The following is a 13,764-nucleotide window of genomic DNA, read 5'->3' as shown; positions in this document are numbered from 1 at the left end:
CTCACTCTAACACTCTGATTTTCCCCACACCCCTCACTGTAACACTCTGATATACCCCACACCCCTCACTGTAACACTCTGAGATACCCCACACCCCTAACTGGAATACTCTGATATACCCCACACCCCTCACTGTAACACTGATATACCCCACACCCCTCACTGTAACACTGATATACCCCACATTCCTCACTGTAACACTCTGATATATCCCACACCCCTCACTGTAACACTGATATACCCCACACCCCTCACTGTAACACTCTGTTATACCCCACACCTCTCACTGTAACACTCTGATATACCCCACACCCCTCACTGTAACACTGATATACCCCACACCCCTCGCAGTAACACTGATACACCCCACACCCCTCACTGTAACACTGATATACCCCACACCCCTCACTGTAACACTGATATACCCCACACCCCTCACTGTAACACTCTGATATACCCCACACCCCTCACTGTAACACTGATATACCCCACACCCCTCACTGTAACACTGATATACCCCACACCACTCACTGTAACACTCTGATATACCCCACACCCCTCACTGTAACACTCTGATATATCCCACACCCCTCACTGTAACACTGATATACACCACACCCCTCACTGTAACACTCTGATATACCCCACACCCCTCACTGTAACACTGATACACCCCACACCCCTCACTGTAACACTGATATACCCCACACCCCTCACTGTAACACTCTGATATACCCCACACCCCTCACTGTAACACTGATATACCCCACACCCCTCACTGTTACACACTGATATACCCCACACCCCTCACTGTAACACTGATAGACCCCACACCCCTCACTGTAACACTCTGATATACCCCACACCCCTCACTGTAACACTGATATACCCCACACCCCTCACTGTAACACACTGATATACCCCACACCCCTCACTGTAACACTCTGATATATCCCACACCCCTCACTGTAACACTCTGATATACCCCACACCCCTCACTGTAACACTGATATACCCCACACCCCTCACTGTAACACACTGATATACCCCACACCCCTCACTGTAACACTCTGATATATCCCACACCCCTCACGGTAACACACTGATATACCCCACACACCTCACTGTAACACTCTGATATACCACACGCCCCTCACTGTAACACTCTGATATACCCCACACCCCTCACTGTAACACTCTGATATACCCCACACCCCTCACTGTAACACTGATATACCGCACACACCTCACTGTAACACTCTGATATACCCCACACCCCTCACTGTAACACTCTGATATACCCCACACCCCTCACTGTAACACACTGAAATACCCCACACCCCTCACTGTAACACTCTGATATACCCCACACCCCTCACTGTAACACTCTGATATACCCCACACCCCTCACTGTAACACTGATAGACCCCACACCCCTCACTGTAACACTCTGATATACCCCACACCCCTCACTGTAACACTGATATACCCCACACCCCTCACTGTAACACACTGATATACCCCACACGCCTCACTGTAACACTGATATACCCCACACCCCTCACTGTAACACACTGATATACCCCACACCCCTCACTGTAACACTCTGATATACCCCACACCCCTCACTGTAACACTGATATACCCCACACCCCTCACTGTAACACTCTGATATACCCCACGCCCCTCACTGTAACACACTGATATACCCCACACCCTTCACTGTAACACTCTGATATACCCCACACCCCTCACTGTAACACTCTGATATACCCCACACCCCTCACTGTAACACTCTGATATACCCCACACCCCTCACTGTAACACACTGATATACCCCACACCCCTCACTGTAACACTCTGATATACCCCACACCCCTCACTGTAACACTGATATACCCCACACCCCTCACTGTAACACTCTGATATACCCCACACCCCTCACTGTAACACTCTGATATACCCCACACCCCTCACTGTAACACTCTGATATATCCCCACACCCCTCACTGTAACACTCTGATATACCCCACACCCCTCACTGTAACACTGATATACCCCACACCCCTCACTGTAACACTCTGATATACCCCACACCCCTCACTGTAACACTCTGATATACCCCACACCCCTCACTGTAACACTGATATACCCCACACCCCTCACTGTAACACACTGATATACCGCACACCCCTCACTGTAACACTCTGATATACCCCACACCCCTCACTGTAACACTCTGATATACCCCACACCCCTCACTGTAACACTCTGATATACCCGACACCCCTCACTGTAACACTGATAGACCCCACACCCCTCACTGTAACACTCTGATATATCCCACACCCCTCACTGTAACACTCTGATATACCCCACACCCCTCACTGTAACACACTGATATACCCCACACCCCTCACTGTAACACTCTGATATACCCCACACCCCTCACTGTAACACTCTGATACACCCCATACCGCTCACTGTAACACTCTGATATACCCCACACCCCTCACTGTAACACTCTGATATACCCCACACCCCTCACTGTAACACTGATATACCCCACACCCCTCACTGTAACACTCTGATATACCCCACACCCCTCACTGTAACACTCTGATATACCCCACACCCCTCACTGTAACACTCTGATATACCCCACACCCCTCACTGTTACACACTGATATACCCCACACACCTCACTGTAACACTCTGATATACCCCACACCCCTCACTGTAACACTCTGATATACCCCACACCCCTCACTGTAACACTCTGATATATCCCACACCCCTCACTGTAACACTCTGATATACCCCACACCCCTCACTGTAACACACTGATATACCCCACACCCCTCACTGTAACACTGATATACCCCACACCCCTCACTGTAACACTCTGATATACCCCACACCTCTCACTGTAACACTCTGATATACCCCACACCCCTCACTGTAACACTGATATACCCCACACCCCTCGCAGTAACACTGATACACCCCACACCCCTCACTGTAACACTGATATACCCCACACCCCTCACTGTAACACTGATATACCCCACACCCCTCACTGTAACACTCTGATATACCCCACACCCCTCACTGTAACACTGATATACCCCACACCCCTCACTGTAACACTGATATACCCCACACCACTCACTGTAACACTCTGATATACCCCACACCCCTCACTGTAACACTCTGATATATCCCACACCCCTCACTGTAACACTGATATACACCACACCCCTCACTGTAACACTCTGATATACCCCACACCCCTCACTGTAACACTGATACACCCCACACCCCTCACTGTAACACTGATATACCCCACACCCCTCACTGTAACACTCTGATATACCCCACACCCCTCACTGTAACACTGATATACCCCACACCCCTCACTGTTACACACTGATATACCCCACACCCCTCACTGTAACACTGATAGACCCCACACCCCTCACTGTAACACTCTGATATACCCCACACCCCTCACTGTAACACTGATATACCCCACACCCCTCACTGTAACACACTGATATACCCCACACCCCTCACTGTAACACTCTGATATATCCCACACCCCTCACTGTAACACTCTGATATACCCCACACCCCTCACTGTAACACTGATATACCCCACACCCCTCACTGTAACACACTGATATACCCCACACCCCTCACTGTAACACTCTGATATATCCCACACCCCTCACGGTAACACACTGATATACCCCACACACCTCACTGTAACACTCTGATATACCACACGCCCCTCACTGTAACACTCTGATATACCCCACACCCCTCACTGTAACACTCTGATATACCCCACACCCCTCACTGTAACACTGATATACCGCACACACCTCACTGTAACACTCTGATATACCCCACACCCCTCACTGTAACACTCTGATATACCCCACACCCCTCACTGTAACACACTGAAATACCCCACACCCCTCACTGTAACACTCTGATATACCCCACACCCCTCACTGTAACACTCTGATATACCCCACACCCCTCACTGTAACACTGATAGACCCCACACCCCTCACTGTAACACTCTGATATACCCCACACCCCTCACTGTAACACTGATATACCCCACACCCCTCACTGTAACACACTGATATACCCCACACGCCTCACTGTAACACTGATATACCCCACACCCCTCACTGTAACACACTGATATACCCCACACCCCTCACTGTAACACTCTGATATACCCCACACCCCTCACTGTAACACTGATATACCCCACACCCCTCACTGTAACACTCTGATATACCCCACGCCCCTCACTGTAACACACTGATATACCCCACACCCTTCACTGTAACACTCTGATATACCCCACACCCCTCACTGTAACACTCTGATATACCCCACACCCCTCACTGTAACACTCTGATATACCCCACACCCCTCACTGTAACACACTGATATACCCCACACCCCTCACTGTAACACTCTGATATACCCCACACCCCTCACTGTAACACTGATATACCCCACACCCCTCACTGTAACACTCTGATATACCCCACACCCCTCACTGTAACACTCTGATATACCCCACACCCCTCACTGTAACACTCTGATATATCCCCACACCCCTCACTGTAACACTCTGATATACCCCACACCCCTCACTGTAACACTGATATACCCCACACCCCTCACTGTAACACTCTGATATACCCCACACCCCTCACTGTAACACTCTGATATACCCCACACCCCTCACTGTAACACTGATATACCCCACACCCCTCACTGTAACACACTGATATACCGCACACCCCTCACTGTAACACTCTGATATACCCCACACCCCTCACTGTAACACTCTGATATACCCCACACCCCTCACTGTAACACTCTGATATACCCGACACCCCTCACTGTAACACACTGATATACCCCACACCCCTCACTGTAACACTGATATACCCCACACCCCTCACTGTAACACTCTGATATACCCCACACCTCTCACTGTAACACTCTGATATACCCCACACCCCTCACTGTAACACTGATATACCCCACACCCCTCGCAGTAACACTGATACACCCCACACCCCTCACTGTAACACTGATATACCCCACACCCCTCACTGTAACACTGATATACCCCACACCCCTCACTGTAACACTCTGATATACCCCACACCCCTCACTGTAACACTGATATACCCCACACCCCTCACTGTAACACTGATATACCCCACACCACTCACTGTAACACTCTGATATACCCCACACCCCTCACTGTAACACTCTGATATATCCCACACCCCTCACTGTAACACTGATATACACCACACCCCTCACTGTAACACTCTGATATACCCCACACCCCTCACTGTAACACTGATACACCCCACACCCCTCACTGTAACACTGATATACCCCACACCCCTCACTGTAACACTCTGATATACCCCACACCCCTCACTGTAACACTGATATACCCCACACCCCTCACTGTTACACACTGATATACCCCACACCCCTCACTGTAACACTGATAGACCCCACACCCCTCACTGTAACACTCTGATATACCCCACACCCCTCACTGTAACACTGATATACCCCACACCCCTCACTGTAACACACTGATATACCCCACACCCCTCACTGTAACACTCTGATATATCCCACACCCCTCACTGTAACACTCTGATATACCCCACACCCCTCACTGTAACACTGATATACCCCACACCCCTCACTGTAACACACTGATATACCCCACACCCCTCACTGTAACACTCTGATATATCCCACACCCCTCACGGTAACACACTGATATACCCCACACACCTCACTGTAACACTCTGATATACCACACGCCCCTCACTGTAACACTCTGATATACCCCACACCCCTCACTGTAACACTCTGATATACCCCACACCCCTCACTGTAACACTGATATACCGCACACACCTCACTGTAACACTCTGATATACCCCACACCCCTCACTGTAACACTCTGATATACCCCACACCCCTCACTGTAACACACTGAAATACCCCACACCCCTCACTGTAACACTCTGATATACCCCACACCCCTCACTGTAACACTCTGATATACCCCACACCCCTCACTGTAACACTGATAGACCCCACACCCCTCACTGTAACACTCTGATATACCCCACACCCCTCACTGTAACACTGATATACCCCACACCCCTCACTGTAACACACTGATATACCCCACACGCCTCACTGTAACACTGATATACCCCACACCCCTCACTGTAACACACTGATATACCCCACACCCCTCACTGTAACACTCTGATATACCCCACACCCCTCACTGTAACACTGATATACCCCACACCCCTCACTGTAACACTCTGATATACCCCACGCCCCTCACTGTAACACACTGATATACCCCACACCCTTCACTGTAACACTCTGATATACCCCACACCCCTCACTGTAACACTCTGATATACCCCACACCCCTCACTGTAACACTCTGATATACCCCACACCCCTCACTGTAACACACTGATATACCCCACACCCCTCACTGTAACACTCTGATATACCCCACACCCCTCACTGTAACACTGATATACCCCACACCCCTCACTGTAACACTCTGATATACCCCACACCCCTCACTGTAACACTCTGATATACCCCACACCCCTCACTGTAACACTCTGATATATCCCCACACCCCTCACTGTAACACTCTGATATACCCCACACCCCTCACTGTAACACTGATATACCCCACACCCCTCACTGTAACACTCTGATATACCCCACACCCCTCACTGTAACACTCTGATATACCCCACACCCCTCACTGTAACACTGATATACCCCACACCCCTCACTGTAACACACTGATATACCGCACACCCCTCACTGTAACACTCTGATATACCCCACACCCCTCACTGTAACACTCTGATATACCCCACACCCCTCACTGTAACACTCTGATATACCCGACACCCCTCACTGTAACACTGATAGACCCCACACCCCTCACTGTAACACTCTGATATATCCCACACCCCTCACTGTAACACTCTGATATACCCCACACCCCTCACTGTAACACACTGATATACCCCACACCCCTCACTGTAACACTCTGATATACCCCACACCCCTCACTGTAACACTCTGATACACCCCATACCGCTCACTGTAACACTCTGATATACCCCACACCCCTCACTGTAACACTCTGATATACCCCACACCCCTCACTGTAACACTGATATACCCCACACCCCTCACTGTAACACTCTGATATACCCCACACCCCTCACTGTAACACTCTGATATACCCCACACCCCTCATTGTAACACTCTGATATACCCCACACCCCTCACTGTTACACACTGATATACCCCACACACCTCACTGTAACACTCTGATATACCCCACACCCCTCACTGTAACACTCTGATATACCCCACACCCCTCACTGTAACACTCTGATATATCCCACACCCCTCACTGTAACACTCTGATGTACCCCACACCCCTCACTGTAACACACTGATATACCCCACACCCCTCACTGTAACACTCTGATATACCCCACACCCCTCACTGTAACACTCTGATACACCCCATACCCCTCACTGTAACACTCTGATATACCCCACACCCCTCACTGTAACACTCTGATATACCCCACACCCCTCACTGTAACACTGATATACCCCACACCCCTCACTGTAACACTCTGATATACCCCACACCCCTCACTGTAACACTCTGATATACCCCACACCCCTCACTGTAACACTCTGATATACCCCACACCCCTCACTGTTACACACTGATATACCCCACACACCTCACTGTAACACTCTGATATACCCCACACCCCTCACTGTAACACTCTGATATACCCCACACCCCTCACTGTAACACTCTGATATATCCCACACCCCTCACTGTAACACTCTGATATATCCCACACCCCTCACTGTAACACACTGATATACCCCACACCCCTCACTGTAACACTCTGATATATCCCACACCCCTCACTGTAACACTCTGATACACCCCACACCCCTCACTGTAACACTCTGATATACCCCACACCCCTCACTGTAACACTCTGATATACCCCACACCCCTCACTGTAACACTCTGATATATCCCACACCCCTCACTGTAACACTGATATACACCACACCCCTCACTGTAACACTCTGATATACCCCACACCCCTCACTGTAACACTGATACACCCCACACCCCTCACTGTAACACTGATATACCCCACACCCCTCACTGTAACACTCTGATATACCCCACACCCCTCACTGTAACACTGATATACCCCACACCCCTCACTGTTACACACTGATATACCCCACACCCCTCACTGTAACACTGATAGACCCCACACCCCTCACTGTAACACTCTGATATACCCCACACCCCTCACTGTAACACTGATATACCCCACACCCCTCACTGTAACACACTGATATACCCCACACCCCTCACTGTAACACTCTGATATATCCCACACCCCTCACTGTAACACTCTGATATACCCCACACCCCTCACTGTAACACTGATATACCCCACACCCCTCACTGTAACACACTGATATACCCCACACCCCTCACTGTAACACTCTGATATATCCCACACCCCTCACGGTAACACACTGATATACCCCACACACCTCACTGTAACACTCTGATATACCACACGCCCCTCACTGTAACACTCTGATATACCCCACACCCCTCACTGTAACACTCTGATATACCCCACACCCCTCACTGTAACACTGATATACCGCACACACCTCACTGTAACACTCTGATATACCCCACACCCCTCACTGTAACACTCTGATATACCCCACACCCCTCACTGTAACACACTGAAATACCCCATACCCCTCACTGTAACACTCTGATATACCCCACACCCCTCACTGTAACACTCTGATATACCCCACACCCCTCACTGTAACACTGATAGACCCCACACCCCTCACTGTAACACTCTGATATACCCCACACCCCTCACTGTAACACTGATATACCCCACACCCCTCACTGTAACACACTGATATACCCCACACGCCTCACTGTAACACTGATATACCCCACACCCCTCACTGTAACACACTGATATACCCCACACCCCTCACTGTAACACTCTGATATACCCCACACCCCTCACTGTAACACTGATATACCCCACACACCTCACTGTAACACTCTGATATACCCCACGCCCCTCACTGTAACACACTGATATACCCCACACCCTTCACTGTAACACTCTGATATACCCCACACCCCTCACTGTAACACTCTGATATACCCCACACCCCTCACTGTAACACTCTGATATACCCCACACCCCTCACTGTAACACACTGATATACCCCACACCCCTCACTGTAACACTCTGATATACCCCACACCCCTCACTGTAACACTGATATACCCCACACCCCTCACTGTAACACTCTGATATACCCCACACCCCTCACTGTAACACTCTGATATACCCCACACCCCTCACTGTAACACTCTGATATATCCCCACACCCCTCACTGTAACACTCTGATATACCCCACACCCCTCACTGTAACACTGATATACCCCACACCCCTCACTGTAACACTCTGATATACCCCACACCCCTCACTGTAACACTCTGATATACCCCACACCCCTCACTGTAACACTGATATACCCCACACCCCTCACTGTAACACACTGATATACCGCACACCCCTCACTGTAACACTCTGATATACCCCACACCCCTCACTGTAACACTCTGATATACCCCACACCCCTCACTGTAACACTCTGATATACCCGACACCCCTCACTGTAACACTGATAGACCCCACACCCCTCACTGTAACACTCTGATATATCCCACACCCCTCACTGTAACACTCTGATATACCCCACACCCCTCACTGTAACACACTGATATACCCCACACCCCTCACTGTAACACTCTGATATACCCCACACCCCTCACTGTAACACTCTGATACACCCCATACCCCTCACTGTAACACTCTGATATACCCCACACCCCTCACTGTAACACTCTGATATACCCCACACCCCTCACTGTAACACTGATATACCCCACACCCCTCACTGTAACACTCTGATATACCCCACACCCCTCACTGTAACACTCTGATATACCCCACACCCCTCACTGTAACACTCTGATATACCCCACACCCCTCACTGTTACACACTGATATACCCCACACACCTCACTGTAACACTCTGATATACCCCACACCCCTCACTGTAACACTCTGATATACCCCACACCCCTCACTGTAACACTCTGATATATCCCACACCCCTCACTGTAACACTCTGATATACCCCACACCCCTCACTGTAACACACTGATATACCCCACACCCCTCACTGTAACACTCTGATATACCCCACACCCCTCACTGTAACACTCTGATACACCCCATACCCCTCACTGTAACACTCTGATATACCCCACACCCCTCACTGTAACACTCTGATATACCCCACACCCCTCACTGTAACACTGATATACCCCACACCCCTCACTGTAACACTCTGATATACCCCACACCCCTCACTGTAACACTCTGATATACCCCACACCCCTCACTGTAACACTCTGATATACCCCACACCCCTCACTGTTACACACTGATATACCCCACACACCTCACTGTAACACTCTGATATACCCCACACCCCTCACTGTAACACTCTGATATACCCCACACCCCTCACTGTAACACTCTGATATATCCCACACCCCTCACTGTAACACTCTGATATATCCCACACCCCTCACTGTAACACACTGATATACCCCACACCCCTCACTGTAACACTCTGATATACCCCACACCCCTCACTGTAACACTCTGATATACCCCACACCCCTCACTGTAACACTGATATACCCCACACCCCTCACTGTAACACTCTGATATACCCCACACCCCTCACTGTAACACACTGATATACCCCACACCCCTCACTGTAACACACTGATATACCCCACACCCCTCACTGTAACACTCTGATATACCCCACACCCCTCACTGTAACACACTGATATTCCCCACACCCCTCACTGTAACACTCTGATATACCCCACACGCCTCACTGTAACACTGATATACCCCACACCCCTCACTGTAACACTGATATACCCCACAGCCCTCACTGTAACACTCTGATATACCCCACACCCCTCACTGTAACACTCTGATATACCCCACACCCCTCACTGTAACACTGATATACCCCACACCCCTCACTGTAACACTCTGATATACCCACACCCCTCACTGTAACACTGATATACCCCACACACCTCACTGTAACACTCTGATATACCCCTCACCCCTCACTGTAACACTCTGATATACCCGTGGCCAGGGGGCGGAGCTAGATGTCCTCACACTGATCTTTCGCCAAGCTGAGGTGGTGTTGATGTCGAGGTGTAAAGAGAGAGAGAGAGAGAAACAGTGAGAGAGACAGAGAGAGAGAGACAGTGAGAGAGACAGAGAGAGAGAGACAGTGAGAGAGACAGAGAGAGAGAGACAGTGAGAGAGACAGTGAGAGAGACAGTGAGAGAGACAGAGAGAGAGAGACAGTGAGAGAGACAGTGAGAGAGACAGAGAGAGAGAGACAGTGAGAGAGACAGTGAGAGAGACAGAGAGAGAGACAGTGAGAGAGACAGAGAGAGAGAGACAGTGAGAGAGACAGTGAGAGAGACAGTGAGAGAGACAGAGAGAGAGACAGAGAGAGAGACAGTGAGAGAGACAGTGAGAGAGACAGAGAGAGAGAGACAGAGAGAGAGAGACAGAGAGAGAGACAGTGAGAGAGACAGAGAGAGAGAGACAGTGAGAGGGACAGTGAGAGAGACAGTGAGAGAGACAGAGAGAGAGAGACAGAGAGAGAGAGACAGTGAGAGAGACAGTGAGAGAGACAGAGAGAGAGACAGAGAGAGAGACAGTGAGAGAGACAGAGAGAGAGAGACAGTGAGAGAGACAGAGAGAGAGAGACAGTGAGAGAGACAGTGAGAGAGACAGTGAGAGAGACAGAGAGAGATACAGAGAGAGAGACAGTGAGAGAGACAGTGAGAGAGACAGAGAGAGAGAGACAGAGAGAGAGAGACAGAGAGAGAGACAGTGAGAGAGACAGAGAGAGAGACAGTGAGAGAGACAGTGAGAGAGACAGTGAGAGAGACAGTGAGAGAGAGACAGAGAGAGAGAGACAGTGAGAGAGACAGTGAGAGAGACAGAGAGAGAGACAGAGAGAGAGACAGTGAGAGAGACAGTGAGAGAGACAGAGAGAGAGACAGAGAGAGAGAGACAGTGAGAGAGACAGAGCGAGAGAGACAGTGAGAGAGACAGAGAGAGAGACAGAGAGTGGGAGAGGGAGAGAGAGACAGACAGAGAGAGACAGAGAGACAGAGACAGACAGGGAGACATAGAGCGGGACAGAGGGAGAGAGAGAGTTATAGAGAGAGAGAGTCACAGAGGTTTACAGCATGGAAACAGGCCCTTTGGCCCAACTTGTCCATGCTGCCCCTTTTTAAACCCCTAAACTAATCCCAATTGCCCGCATTTGGCCCATATCCCTCTATACCCATCGTACCCATGTAACTATCTAAACGCTTTTTAAAAGACAAAATTGTACCCGCCTCTACTACTACCTCTGGCAGCTCGTTCCAGACACTCACCACCCTCTGTGTGAAAAAATTGCCCCTCTGGACAGTTTTGTATTTCTCCCCTCTCACCTTAAACATATGCCCTCTAGTTTTAGACTCCCCTACCTTTGGGAAAAGATATTGACTATCTAGCTGATCTGTGCCCCTCATTATTTTATAAACCTCTATAAGATCACCCCTCAGCCTCCTACGCTCCAGAGAAAAAGTCCCAGTCTATTCAGCCTCTCCTTATAACTCAATCCATCAAGTCCCAGTAGCATCCTAGTAAATCTTTTCTGCACTCTTTCTAGTTTAATAATATCCTTTCTGTAATAGGGTGACCAGAACTGTACACAGTAATCCAAGTGTGGCCTTACCAATGTCTTGTCCAACTTCAACAAGACGTCCCAACTCCTGTATTCAATGTTCTGACCGATGAAACCAAGCATGCCGAATGCCTTCTTCACCACTCTGTCCACCTGTGACTCCACTTTCAAGGAGCTATGAACATGTACCCCTAGATCTCTTTGTTCTGTAACTCTCCCCAATGCCCTACCATGAACGCCCTGATAAATGTGAGGTGATTCATTTTGGTAGGACTAATTTAAATGTGGATTACAGGGTCAAAGGTAGGGTTCTGAAGACTGTGGAGGAACAGAGAGATCTTGGGGTTCATATCCATAGATCTCTGAAGGTTGCCACTCAAGTGGATAGAGCCGTGAAGAAGGCCTATAGTGTGTTGGCGTTCATTAACGGGGGTTTGAGTTTAAGAGCCATGGGGTTATGCTGCAACTGTACAGGACCTTGGTGAGACCACATTTGGAATATTGTGTGCAGTTCTGGTCACCTCACTATAAGAAGGATGTGGAGACACTGGAAAGAGTGCAGAGGAGATTTACCAGGATGCTGCCTGGTTTGGAGGGTAGGTCTTATGAGGAAAGGTTGAGGGAACTTGGGCTTTTCTCTTTGGAGCGGAGGAGGTTGAGAGGAGACTTG

The 13,764-nt window shown here is 49.4% G+C and overlaps 1 protein-coding gene across 1 annotated transcript in view; it reads right to left on the bottom strand.

Moving 5' to 3' along the window:
• The window catches only part of LOC144487366 (voltage-dependent calcium channel gamma-7 subunit-like), a gene marked incomplete at its 5' end in the record, with an annotated part of 64,001 nt that overhangs the window by 26,791 nt on the left and 23,446 nt on the right, over positions 1-13,764 (bottom strand). The gene's annotated exons all lie outside the window — the stretch shown is intronic.

The sequence above is a fragment of the Mustelus asterias genome, unplaced genomic scaffold (assembly GCF_964213995.1).
Source record: "Mustelus asterias unplaced genomic scaffold, sMusAst1.hap1.1 HAP1_SCAFFOLD_755, whole genome shotgun sequence".
NCBI lineage: Eukaryota > Metazoa > Chordata > Chondrichthyes > Carcharhiniformes > Triakidae > Mustelus > Mustelus asterias.
Note: the sequence above shows the minus strand (reverse complement) of the source record. Positions and strands in the feature narration are given on the sequence as shown.